Source organism: Hemitrygon akajei, chromosome 4 (genome assembly GCF_048418815.1).
Source record: "Hemitrygon akajei chromosome 4, sHemAka1.3, whole genome shotgun sequence".
NCBI classification, from domain to species: domain Eukaryota; kingdom Metazoa; phylum Chordata; class Chondrichthyes; order Myliobatiformes; family Dasyatidae; genus Hemitrygon; species Hemitrygon akajei.
The window spans coordinates 200,245,067-200,258,385 of NC_133127.1; the positions used below are offsets into that span (position 1 = coordinate 200,245,067).

Here is a 13,319-nt window from a genome sequence, read left to right on the forward strand (position 1 = left end):
ACGCATCCTCTGAATCTGTAGATAAGGAACAGCAAGGGGGAAGACTTCTCCCCACAAAAGGCTGCATGCTCAGGGTACATCTCGGCAAAATGTGCAAAGGGTCAGGGCTGCACTCGCTGAGCTTCTAGTTTGATAAGCAGGAACTGTCCAGTGGGGATGGTTTGTGCTCAGATGGAGTCAAGTCCACTAGGGAGGGGATTGACTCTGGTGAACAAGGGTCACCTGTGCCAGAGGGGTTGCAGTGGGGACACTCCTTCGATTGTAGCCTCCACAGAAGCAAAGCTCCCTTCTAGAGGTCAGCAGGCCTCAGGGTCTGATGAAATCTGGAGTACGTCTGGGCACCATCCTCACCAAAGGAGCGGAGTGCCAGGGTACCGATAACTGGGGAGATCATGACTCCTTCACCTAACCCCAGGGGTGGAAGACAGTGGCAACCTGGGTGTGGAGACAGTTGAGGCCAAGGTGGCTTGAGCCCTTCTTTCGGACCGAGGAGGCTGCAGGGATGTCCAACTGGGGATAGAGGCAAGGTGGAGAGCAGTATAGACGAGTAGGCCCAGCACTACCCTGCAACAGGAACAGGCTGTGGGTCCTGTTGCCCAACGGAGGGCGCGAAGTCTCCACCGCACGAGTCCTGACAACGGTGTCATGCCCGAAGAAAGGCCACTCAGCGAAGCTCTTTCCAGTAGTGGGTGAGCATGTGGGAACGGGACGGTGAGGGTGAGTGTGGGAAGGGGATAGTGAGGGTGAGGACTGGGGTGAGTGTGGGAAGGGGATAGTGAGGGTGAGGACTGGGGTGAGTGTGGGAACGGGACAGTGAGGGTGAGGACTGGGGTGAGTGTGGGAACGGGACGGTGAGGGTGAGGACTGGGGTGAGTATGGGAACGGGACGGTGAGGGTGAGTGTGGGAAGGGGATAGTGAGGGTGAGGACTGGGGTGAGTGTGGGAACGGGACGGTGAGGGTGAGGACTGGGGTGAGTGTGGGAACGGGATGGTGAGGGTGAGGACTGGGGTGAGTGTGGGAACGGGGCGGTGAGGGTGAGGACTGGGGTGAGTGTGGGAACGGGACAGTGAGGGTGAGGACTGGGGTGAGTGTGGGATTGGGACAGTGAGGGTGAGGACTGGGGTGAGTGTGGGAACGGGTCGGTGAGGGTGAGGACTGGAGTGAGTGTGGGAACGGGATGGTGAGGGTGAGGACTGGGGTGAGTGTGGGAATGGGACGGTGAGGGTGAGGACTGGGGTGAGTGTGTGGGAATGGGACAGTGAGGGTGAGGACTGGGGTGAGTGTGGGAACGGGATGGTGAGGGTGAGGACTGGGGTGAGTGTGTGGGAATGGGACAGTGAGGGTGAGGACTGGGGTGAGTGTGGGAACGGGATGGTGAGGGTGAGGACTGGAGTGAGTGTGGGATTGGGACAGTGAGGGTGAGGACTGGGGTGAGTGTGGGAACGGGACGGTGAGGGTGAGGACTGGGGTGAGTGTGGGAATGGGATGGTGAGGGTGAGGACTGGGGTGAGTGTGGGAACGGGACGGTGAGGGTGAGTGTGGGAACGGGACGGTGAGGGTGAGGACTGGGGTGAGTGTGGGAACGGGACAGTGAGGGTGAGGACTGGGGTGAGTGTGGGATTGGGACAGTGAGGGTGAGGACTGGGGTGAGTGTGGGAATGGGATAGTGAGGGTGAGGACTGGGGAGGGTGTGGGAACGGGAGAGTGAGGGTGAGGACTGGGGTGAGTGTGGGAACGGGATGGTGAGGGTGAGGACCGGGGTGAGTGTGGGAATGGGACGGTGAGGGTGAGGACTGGGGAGAGTGTGGGAATGGGACGGTGAGGGTGAGGACTGGGGTGAGTGTGGGATTGGGACAGTGAGGGTGAGGACCGGGGTGAGTGTGGGATTGGGACAGTGAGGGTGAGGACTGGGGTGAGTGTGGGAACGGGACGGTGAGGGTGAGGACCGGGGTGAGTGTGGGAACGGGACGGTGAGGGTGAGGACTGGGGTGAGTGTGGGAACGGGACGGTGAGGGTGAGGACTGGGGTGAGTGTGGGGGAACGGGACGGTGAGGGTGAGGACTGGGGTGAGTGTGGGGGAACGGGACAGTGAGGGTGAGGACTGGGGTGAGTGTGGGAATGGGACAGTGACGGTGAGGACTGGGGTGAGTGTGGGAACGGGACGGTGAGGGTGAGGACCGGGGTGAGTGTGGGATTGGGACAGTGAGGGTGAGGACTGGGGTGAGTGTGGGAACGGGACGGTGAGGGTGAGGACTGGGGTGAGTGTGGGAACGGGACGGTGAGGGTGAGGACTGGGGGGAGTGTGGGAACGGGACAATGAGGGTGAGGACCGGGGTGAGTGTGGGAATGGGACGGTGAGGGTGAGGACTGGGGTGAGTGTGGGAACGGGACAGTGAGGGTGAGGACTGGGGTGAGTGTGGGAACGGGACAGTGAGGGTGAGGACCGGGGAGAGTGTGGGAACGGGACGGTGAGGGTGAGGACTGGGGTGAGTGTGGGAACGGGACAGTGAGGGTGAGGATTGGAGTGAGTATGGGAACGGGACGGTGAGGGTGAGGACCGGGGTGAGTGTGTGGGAACGGGACAGTGAGGGTGAGGATTGGAGTGAGTATGGGAACGGGACGGTGAGGGTGAGGACCGGGGTGAGTGTGGGAACGGGACAGTGAGGGTGAGGACTGGGGTAAGTGTGGGGGAATGGGACAGTGAGGGTGAGGACTGGGGTGAGTGTGGGGGAACGGGACAGTGAGGGTGAGGACTGGGGAGAGTGTGGGATTGGGACCGTGAGGGTGAGGACTGGGGAGGGTGTGGGAACGGGACAGTGAGGGTGAGGACCGGGGAGAGTGTGGGAACGGGACGGTGAGGGTGAGGACTGGGGTGAGTGTGGGAACGGGACAGTGAGGGTGAGGACTGGGGAGGGTGTGGGAACGGGACAGTGAGGGTGAGGACCGGGGAGAGTGTGGGAACGGGACGGTGAGTGTGAGGACTGGGGAGAGTGTGGGATTGGGACCGTGAGGGTGAGGACTGGGGAGGGTGTGGGAACGGGACAGTGAGGGTGAGGACCGGGGAGAGTGTGGGAACGGGACGGTGAGGGTGAGGACTGGGGTGAGTGTGGAAACGGGACGGTGAGGGTGAGGACTGGGGTGAGTGTGGGAACGGGGCGGTGAGGGTGAGGACTGGGGTGAGTGTGGGAACGGGACAGTGAGGGTGAGGACTGGGGAGGGTGTGGGAACGGGACAGTGAGGGTGAGGACCGGGGAGAGTGTGGGAACGGGACGGTGAGGGTGAGGACTGGGGAGAGTGTGGGATTGGGACCGTGAGGGTGAGGACTGGGGAGGGTGTGGGAACGGGACAGTGAGGGTGAGGACCGGGGAGAGTGTGGGAACGGGACGGTGAGGGTGAGGACTGGGGTGAGTGTGGAAACGGGACGGTGAGGGTGAGGACTGGGGTGAGTGTGGGAACGGGGCGGTGAGGGTGAGGACTGGGGTGAGTGTGGGAACGGGACGGTGAGGGTGAGGACTGGGGAGGGTGTGGGAACGGGACGGTGAGGGTGAGGACTGGGGAGAGTGTGGGAATGGGACGGTGAGGGTGAGGACTGGGGAGAGTGTGGGAACGGGACAGTGAGGGTGAGGACCGGGGAGAGTGTGGGAACGGGACGGTGAGGGTGAGGACTGGGGTGAGTGTGGGAACGGGACAGTGAGGGTGAGGATTGGAGTGAGTATGGGAACGGGACGGTGAGGGTGAGGACCGGGGTGAGTGTGTGGGAACGGGACAGTGAGGGTGAGGATTGGAGTGAGTATGGGAACGGGACGGTGAGGGTGAGGACCGGGGTGAGTGTGGGAACGGGACAGTGAGGGTGAGGACTGGGGTGAGTGTGGGGGAATGGGACAGTGAGGGTGAGGACTGGGGTGAGTGTGGGGGAACGGGACAGTGAGGGTGAGGACTGGGGAGAGTGTGGGATTGGGACCGTGAGGGTGAGGACTGGGGAGGGTGTGGGAACGGGACAGTGAGGGTGAGGACTGGGGTGAGTGTGGGAACGGGACGGTGAGGGTGAGGACTGGGGGGAGTGTGGGAACGGGACAGTGAAAGTGAGGACTGGGGTGAGTGTGGGAACGGGACAGTGAAAGTGAGGACTGGGGTGAGTGTGGGAACGGGACAGTGAGGATAAGGACTGGGGTGAGTGTGGGGGAACGGGACAGTGAGGGTGAGGACTGGGGTGAGTGTGGGAACGGGACGGTGAGGGTGAGGACTGGGGGGAGTGTGGGAACGGGACAGTGAAAGTGAGGACTGGGGTGAGTGTGGGAACGGGACAGTGAAAGTGAGGACTGGGGTGAGTGTGGGAACGGGACAGTGAGGGTGAGGACTGGGGGAGTGTGGGAACGGGACAGTGAGTGTGAGGACTGGGGTGAGTGTGGGAACGGGACGGTGAGGGTGAGGACTGGGGTGAGTGTGGGAACGGGATGGTGAGGGTGAGGACTGGGGTGAGTGTGGGATTGGGACCACGAGGGTGAGGACTGGGGTGAGTGTGGGATTGGGACAGTGAGGGTGAGGACTGGGGGGAGTGTGGGAACGGGACGGTGAGGGTGAGGACTGGGGTGAGTGTGGGAACGGGACAGTGAGGGTGAGGACTGGAGTGAGTGTGGGAATGGTACGGTGAGGGTGAGGACTGGGGTGAGTGTGGGAACGGGACGGTGAGGGTGAGGACTGGGGTGAGTGTGGGAACGGGACGGTGAGGGTGAGGACTGGGGAGGGTGTGGGATTGGGACAGTGAGGGTGAGGACTGGGGTGAGTGTGGGAACGGGACGGTGAGGGTGAGGACTGGGGTGAGTGTGGGATTGGGACCACGAGGGTGAGGACTGGGGTGAGTGTGGGATTGGGACAGTGAGGGTGAGGACTGGGGGGAGTGTGGGAACGGGACAGTGAGTGTGAGGACTGGGGTGAGTGTGGGAACGGGACGGTGAGGGTGAGGACTGGGGTGAGTGTGGGAACGGGACGGTGAGGGTGAGGACTGGGGTGAGTGTGGGATTGGGACAGTGAGGGTGAGGACTGGGGGGAGTGTGGGAACGGGACGGTGAGGGTGAGGACTGGGGTGAGTGTGGGAACGGGACAGTGAGGGTGAGGACTGGGGTGAGTGTGGGAATGGGACGGTGAGGGTGAGGACCGGGGTGAGTGTGGGAACGGGACAGTGAGGGTGAGGATTGGAGTGAGTATGGGAACGGGACGGTGAGGGTGAGGACCGGGGTGAGTGTGTGGGAACGGGACAGTGAGGGTGAGGATTGGAGTGAGTATGGGAACGGGACGGTGAGGGTGAGGACCGGGGTGAGTGTGGGAACGGGACAGTGAGGGTGAGGACTGGGGTAAGTGTGGGGGAATGGGACAGTGAGGGTGAGGACTGGGGTGAGTGTGGGGGAACGGGACAGTGAGGGTGAGGACTGGGGAGAGTGTGGGATTGGGACCGTGAGGGTGAGGACTGGGGAGGGTGTGGGAACGGGACAGTGAGGGTGAGGACCGGGGAGAGTGTGGGAACGGGACGGTGAGGGTGAGGACTGGGGTGAGTGTGGGAACGGGACAGTGAGGGTGAGGACTGGGGAGGGTGTGGGAACGGGACAGTGAGGGTGAGGACCGGGGAGAGTGTGGGAACGGGACGGTGAGTGTGAGGACTGGGGAGAGTGTGGGATTGGGACCGTGAGGGTGAGGACTGGGGAGGGTGTGGGAACGGGACAGTGAGGGTGAGGACCGGGGAGAGTGTGGGAACGGGACGGTGAGGGTGAGGACTGGGGTGAGTGTGGAAACGGGACGGTGAGGGTGAGGACTGGGGTGAGTGTGGGAACGGGGCGGTGAGGGTGAGGACTGGGGTGAGTGTGGGAACGGGACGGTGAGGGTGAGGACTGGGGAGGGTGTGGGAACGGGACAGTGAGGGTGAGGACCGGGGAGAGTGTGGGAACGGGACGGTGAGGGTGAGGACTGGGGAGAGTGTGGGATTGGGACCGTGAGGGTGAGGACTGGGGAGGGTGTGGGAACGGGACAGTGAGGGTGAGGACCGGGGAGGGTGTGGGAACGGGACGGTGAGGGTGAGGACTGGGGTGAGTGTGGAAACGGGACGGTGAGGGTGAGGACTGGGGTGAGTGTGGGAACGGGGCGGTGAGGGTGAGGACTGGGGTGAGTGTGGGAACGGGACGGTGAGGGTGAGGACTGGGGAGGGTGTGGGAACGGGACGGTGAGGGTGAGGACCGGGGTGAGTGTGGGAACGGGACAGTGAGGGTGAGGACTGGGGTAAGTGTGGGGGAATGGGACAGTGAGGGTGAGGACTGGGGTGAGTGTGGGGGAACGGGACAGTGAGGGTGAGGACTGGGGAGAGTGTGGGATTGGGACCGTGAGGGTGAGGACTGGGGAGGGTGTGGGAACGGGACAGTGAGGGTGAGGACCGGGGAGAGTGTGGGAACGGGACGGTGAGGGTGAGGACTGGGGTGAGTGTGGGAACGGGACAGTGAGGGTGAGGACTGGGGAGGGTGTGGGAACGGGACAGTGAGGGTGAGGACCGGGGAGAGTGTGGGAACGGGACGGTGAGTGTGAGGACTGGGGAGAGTGTGGGATTGGGACCGTGAGGGTGAGGACTGGGGAGGGTGTGGGAACGGGACAGTGAGGGTGAGGACCGGGGAGAGTGTGGGAACGGGACGGTGAGGGTGAGGACTGGGGTGAGTGTGGAAACGGGACGGTGAGGGTGAGGACTGGGGTGAGTGTGGGAACGGGGCGGTGAGGGTGAGGACTGGGGTGAGTGTGGGAACGGGACAGTGAAAGTGAGGACTGGGGTGAGTGTGGGAACGGGACAGTGAGGGTGAGGACTGGGGGAGTGTGGGAACGGGACAGTGAGTGTGAGGACTGGGGTGAGTGTGGGAACGGGACGGTGAGGGTGAGGACTGGGGTGAGTGTGGGAACGGGACGGTGAGGGTGAGGACTGGGGTGAGTGTGGGATTGGGACCACGAGGGTGAGGACTGGGGTGAGTGTGGGATTGGGACAGTGAGGGTGAGGACTGGGGGGAGTGTGGGAACGGGACGGTGAGGGTGAGGACTGGGGTGAGTGTGGGAACGGGACAGTGAGGGTGAGGACTGGAGTGAGTGTGGGAATGGTACGGTGAGGGTGAGGACTGGGGTGAGTGTGGGAACGGGACGGTGAGGGTGAGGACTGGGGTGAGTGTGGGAACGGGACGGTGAGGGTGAGGACTGGGGAGGGTGTGGGATTGGGACAGTGAGGGTGAGGACTGGGGTGAGTGTGGGAACGGGACGGTGAGGGTGAGGACTGGGGTGAGTGTGGGATTGGGACCACGAGGGTGAGGACTGGGGTGAGTGTGGGATTGGGACAGTGAGGGTGAGGACTGGGGGGAGTGTGGGAACGGGACAGTGAGTGTGAGGACTGGGGTGAGTGTGGGAACGGGACGGTGAGGGTGAGGACTGGGGTGAGTGTGGGAACGGGACGGTGAGGGTGAGGACTGGGGTGAGTGTGGGATTGGGACCACGAGGGTGAGGACTGGGGTGAGTGTGGGATTGGGACAGTGAGGGTGAGGACTGGGGGGAGTGTGGGAACGGGACGGTGAGGGTGAGGACTGGGGTGAGTGTGGGAACGGGACAGTGAGGGTGAGGACTGGGGTGAGTGTGGGAATGGGACGGTGAGGGTGAGGACCGGGGTGAGTGTGGGAACGGGACAGTGAGGGTGAGGATTGGAGTGAGTATGGGAACGGGACGGTGAGGGTGAGGACCGGGGTGAGTGTGTGGGAACGGGACAGTGAGGGTGAGGATTGGAGTGAGTATGGGAACGGGACGGTGAGGGTGAGGACCGGGGTGAGTGTGGGAACGGGACAGTGAGGGTGAGGACTGGGGTAAGTGTGGGGGAATGGGACAGTGAGGGTGAGGACTGGGGTGAGTGTGGGGGAACGGGACAGTGAGGGTGAGGACTGGGGAGAGTGTGGGATTGGGACCGTGAGGGTGAGGACTGGGGAGGGTGTGGGAACGGGACAGTGAGGGTGAGGACCGGGGAGAGTGTGGGAACGGGACGGTGAGGGTGAGGACTGGGGTGAGTGTGGGAACGGGACAGTGAGGGTGAGGACTGGGGAGGGTGTGGGAACGGGACAGTGAGGGTGAGGACCGGGGAGAGTGTGGGAACGGGACGGTGAGTGTGAGGACTGGGGAGAGTGTGGGATTGGGACCGTGAGGGTGAGGACTGGGGAGGGTGTGGGAACGGGACAGTGAGGGTGAGGACCGGGGAGAGTGTGGGAACGGGACGGTGAGGGTGAGGACTGGGGTGAGTGTGGAAACGGGACGGTGAGGGTGAGGACTGGGGTGAGTGTGGGAACGGGGCGGTGAGGGTGAGGACTGGGGTGAGTGTGGGAACGGGACAGTGAGGGTGAGGACTGGGGAGGGTGTGGGAACGGGACAGTGAGGGTGAGGACCGGGGAGAGTGTGGGAACGGGACGGTGAGGGTGAGGACTGGGGAGAGTGTGGGAACGGGACAGTGAGGGTGAGGACCGGGGAGAGTGTGGGAACGGGACGGTGAGGGTGAGGACTGGGGTGAGTGTGGGAACGGGACAGTGAGGGTGAGGATTGGAGTGAGTATGGGAACGGGACGGTGAGGGTGAGGACCGGGGTGAGTGTGTGGGAACGGGACAGTGAGGGTGAGGATTGGAGTGAGTATGGGAACGGGACGGTGAGGGTGAGGACCGGGGTGAGTGTGGGAACGGGACAGTGAGGGTGAGGACTGGGGTGAGTGTGGGGGAATGGGACAGTGAGGGTGAGGACTGGGGTGAGTGTGGGGGAACGGGACAGTGAGGGTGAGGACTGGGGAGAGTGTGGGATTGGGACCGTGAGGGTGAGGACTGGGGAGGGTGTGGGAACGGGACAGTGAGGGTGAGGACTGGGGTGAGTGTGGGAACGGGACGGTGAGGGTGAGGACTGGGGGGAGTGTGGGAACGGGACAGTGAAAGTGAGGACTGGGGTGAGTGTGGGAACGGGACAGTGAAAGTGAGGACTGGGGTGAGTGTGGGAACGGGACAGTGAGGATAAGGACTGGGGTGAGTGTGGGGGAACGGGACAGTGAGGGTGAGGACTGGGGTGAGTGTGGGAACGGGACGGTGAGGGTGAGGACTGGGGGGAGTGTGGGAACGGGACAGTGAAAGTGAGGACTGGGGTGAGTGTGGGAACGGGACAGTGAAAGTGAGGACTGGGGTGAGTGTGGGAACGGGACAGTGAGGGTGAGGACTGGGGGAGTGTGGGAACGGGACAGTGAGTGTGAGGACTGGGGTGAGTGTGGGAACGGGACGGTGAGGGTGAGGACTGGGGTGAGTGTGGGAACGGGACGGTGAGGGTGAGGACTGGGGTGAGTGTGGGATTGGGACCACGAGGGTGAGGACTGGGGTGAGTGTGGGATTGGGACAGTGAGGGTGAGGACTGGGGGGAGTGTGGGAACGGGACGGTGAGGGTGAGGACTGGGGTGAGTGTGGGAACGGGACAGTGAGGGTGAGGACTGGAGTGAGTGTGGGAATGGTACGGTGAGGGTGAGGACTGGGGTGAGTGTGGGAACGGGACGGTGAGGGTGAGGACTGGGGTGAGTGTGGGAACGGGACGGTGAGGGTGAGGACTGGGGAGGGTGTGGGATTGGGACAGTGAGGGTGAGGACTGGGGTGAGTGTGGGAACGGGACGGTGAGGGTGAGGACTGGGGTGAGTGTGGGATTGGGACCACGAGGGTGAGGACTGGGGTGAGTGTGGGATTGGGACAGTGAGGGTGAGGACTGGGGGGAGTGTGGGAACGGGACAGTGAGTGTGAGGACTGGGGTGAGTGTGGGAACGGGACGGTGAGGGTGAGGACTGGGGTGAGTGTGGGAACGGGACGGTGAGGGTGAGGACTGGGGTGAGTGTGGGATTGGGACCACGAGGGTGAGGACTGGGGTGAGTGTGGGATTGGGACAGTGAGGGTGAGGACTGGGGGGAGTGTGGGAACGGGACGGTGAGGGTGAGGACTGGGGTGAGTGTGGGAACGGGACAGTGAGGGTGAGGACTGGGGTGAGTGTGGGAATGGGACGGTGAGGGTGAGGACCGGGGTGAGTGTGGGAACGGGACAGTGAGGGTGAGGACTGGGGAGGGTGTGGGAACGGGACGGTGAGGGTGAGGACTGGGGTGAGTGTGGGAACGGGACAGTGAGGGTGAGGACTGGGGTGAGTGTGGGAACGGGACAGTGAGGGTGAGTGTGGGAATGGGACGGTGAAGGTGAGGACTGGGGAGGGTGTGGGATTGGGACAGTGAGGGTGAGGATTGGGGTGAGTGTGGGAACGGGACAGTGAGGGTGAGGACTGGGGAGGGTGTGGGAACGGGAAAGTGAGGGTGAGGACTGGGGTGAGTGTGGGAACGGGACAGTGAGGGTGAGGACTGGGGTGAGTGTGGGAACGGGACAGTGAGGGTGAGTGTGGGAACGGGACAGTGAGGGTGAGGACTGGGGAGGGTGTGGGAACGGGACAGTGAGGGTGAGGACTGGGGGGAGTGTGGGAACGGGACAGTGAGTGTGAGGACTGGGGAGGGTGTGGGAATGGGACAGTGAGGGTGAGGACTGGGGTGAGTGTGTGGGAACGGGACGGTGAGGGTGAGGACTGGGGTCAGTGTGGGATTGGGACAGGGTGAGGACTGGGGTGAGTGTGGGAACGGGACAGTGAGGGTGAGGACTGGGGTGAGTGTGGGAACGGGACAGTGAGGGTGAGGACTGGGGTGAGTGTGGGAACGGGACGGTGAGAGTGAGGACTGGGGTGAGTGTGTGGGAACGGGACGGTGAGGGTGAGGACCGGGGTGAGTGTTGGAACAGGACGGTGAGGGTGAGTGTGGGAACGGGACAGTGAGGGTGAGGACTGGGGTGAGTGTGGGAACGGGACAGTGAGGGTGAGGACCGGGGTGAGTGTGGGAACGGGACAGTGAGGGTGAGGACTGGGGTGAGTGTGGGATTGGGACAGTGAGGGTGAGGACCGGGGTGAGTGTGGGATTGGGACAGTGAGGGTGAGGACTGGGGTGAGTGTGGGAACGGGACAGTGAGGGTGAGGACTGGGGTGAGTGTGGGAACGGGACAGTGAGGGTGAGGACTGGGGTGAGTGTGGGAACGGGACAGTGAGGGTGAGGACTGGGGTGAGTGTGGGGGAACGGGACAGTGAGGGTGAGGACTGGGGAGAGTGTGGGATTGGGACCGTGAGGGTGAGGACTGGGGAGGGTGTGGGAACGGGACAGTGAGGGTGAGGACTGGGGTGAGTGTGGGAACGGGACGGTGAGGGTGAGGACTGGGGGGAGTGTGGGAACGGGACAGTGAAAGTGAGGACTGGGGTGAGTGTGGGAACGGGACAGTGAAAGTGAGGACTGGGGTGAGTGTGGGAACGGGACAGTGAGGATAAGGACTGGGGTGAGTGTGGGGGAACGGGACAGTGAGGGTGAGGACTGGGGTGAGTGTGGGAACGGGACGGTGAGGGTGAGGACTGGGGGGAGTGTGGGAACGGGACAGTGAAAGTGAGGACTGGGGTGAGTGTGGGAACGGGACAGTGAAAGTGAGGACTGGGGTGAGTGTGGGAACGGGACAGTGAGGGTGAGGACTGGGGGAGTGTGGGAACGGGACAGTGAGTGTGAGGACTGGGGTGAGTGTGGGAACGGGACGGTGAGGGTGAGGACTGGGGTGAGTGTGGGAACGGGACGGTGAGGGTGAGGACTGGGGTGAGTGTGGGATTGGGACCACGAGGGTGAGGACTGGGGTGAGTGTGGGATTGGGACAGTGAGGGTGAGGACTGGGGGGAGTGTGGGAACGGGACGGTGAGGGTGAGGACTGGGGTGAGTGTGGGAACGGGACAGTGAGGGTGAGGACTGGAGTGAGTGTGGGAATGGTACGGTGAGGGTGAGGACTGGGGTGAGTGTGGGAACGGGACGGTGAGGGTGAGGACTGGGGTGAGTGTGGGAACGGGACGGTGAGGGTGAGGACTGGGGAGGGTGTGGGATTGGGACAGTGAGGGTGAGGACTGGGGTGAGTGTGGGAACGGGACGGTGAGGGTGAGGACTGGGGTGAGTGTGGGATTGGGACCACGAGGGTGAGGACTGGGGTGAGTATGGGATTGGGACAGTGAGGGTGAGGACTGGGGGGAGTGTGGGAACGGGACAGTGAGTGTGAGGACTGGGGTGAGTGTGGGAACGGGACGGTGAGGGTGAGGACTGGGGTGAGTGTGGGAACGGGACGGTGAGGGTGAGGACTGGGGTGAGTGTGGGATTGGGACCACGAGGGTGAGGACTGGGGTGAGTGTGGGATTGGGACAGTGAGGGTGAGGACTGGGGGGAGTGTGGGAACGGGACGGTGAGGGTGAGGACTGGGGTGAGTGTGGGAACGGGACAGTGAGGGTGAGGACTGGGGTGAGTGTGGGAATGGGACGGTGAGGGTGAGGACCGGGGTGAGTGTGGGAACGGGACAGTGAGGGTGAGGACTGGGGAGGGTGTGGGAACGGGACGGTGAGGGTGAGGACTGGGGTGAGTGTGGGAACGGGACAGTGAGGGTGAGGACTGGGGTGAGTGTGGGAACGGGACAGTGAGGGTGAGTGTGGGAATGGGACGGTGAAGGTGAGGACTGGGGAGGGTGTGGGATTGGGACAGTGAGGGTGAGGATTGGGGTGAGTGTGGGAACGGGACAGTGAGGGTGAGGACTGGGGAGGGTGTGGGAACGGGAAAGTGAGGGTGAGGACTGGGGTGAGTGTGGGAACGGGACAGTGAGGGTGAGGACTGGGGTGAGTGTGGGAACGGGACAGTGAGGGTGAGTGTGGGAACGGGACAGTGAGGGTGAGGACTGGGGAGGGTGTGGGAACGGGACAGTGAGGGTGAGGACTGGGGGGAGTGTGGGAACGGGACAGTGAGTGTGAGGACTGGGGAGGGTGTGGGAATGGGACAGTGAGGGTGAGGACTGGGGTGAGTGTGTGGGAACGGGACGGTGAGGGTGAGGACTGGGGTCAGTGTGGGATTGGGACAGGGTGAGGACTGGGGTGAGTGTGGGAACGGGACAGTGAGGGTGAGGACTGGGGTGAGTGTGGGAACGGGACAGTGAGGGTGAGGACTGGGGTGAGTGTGGGAACGGGACGGTGAGAGTGAGGACTGGGGTGAGTGTGTGGGAACGGGACGGTGAGGGTGAGGACCGGGGTGAGTGTTGGAACAGGACGGTGAGGGTGAGTGTGGGAACGGGACAGTGAGGGTGAGGACTGGGGTGAGTGTGGGAACGGGACAGTGAGGGTGAGGACCGGGGTGAGTGTGGGAACGGGACAGTGAGGGTGAGGACTG

General features: G+C 63.4%; 1 protein-coding gene across 1 annotated transcript in view; it reads left to right on the top strand.

Annotated features, from left to right (window-relative positions):
• The window catches only part of LOC140727131 (amyloid beta precursor protein binding family B member 1-like), a 103,235-nt gene that overhangs the window by 35,152 nt on the left and 54,764 nt on the right, over positions 1 to 13,319 (top strand).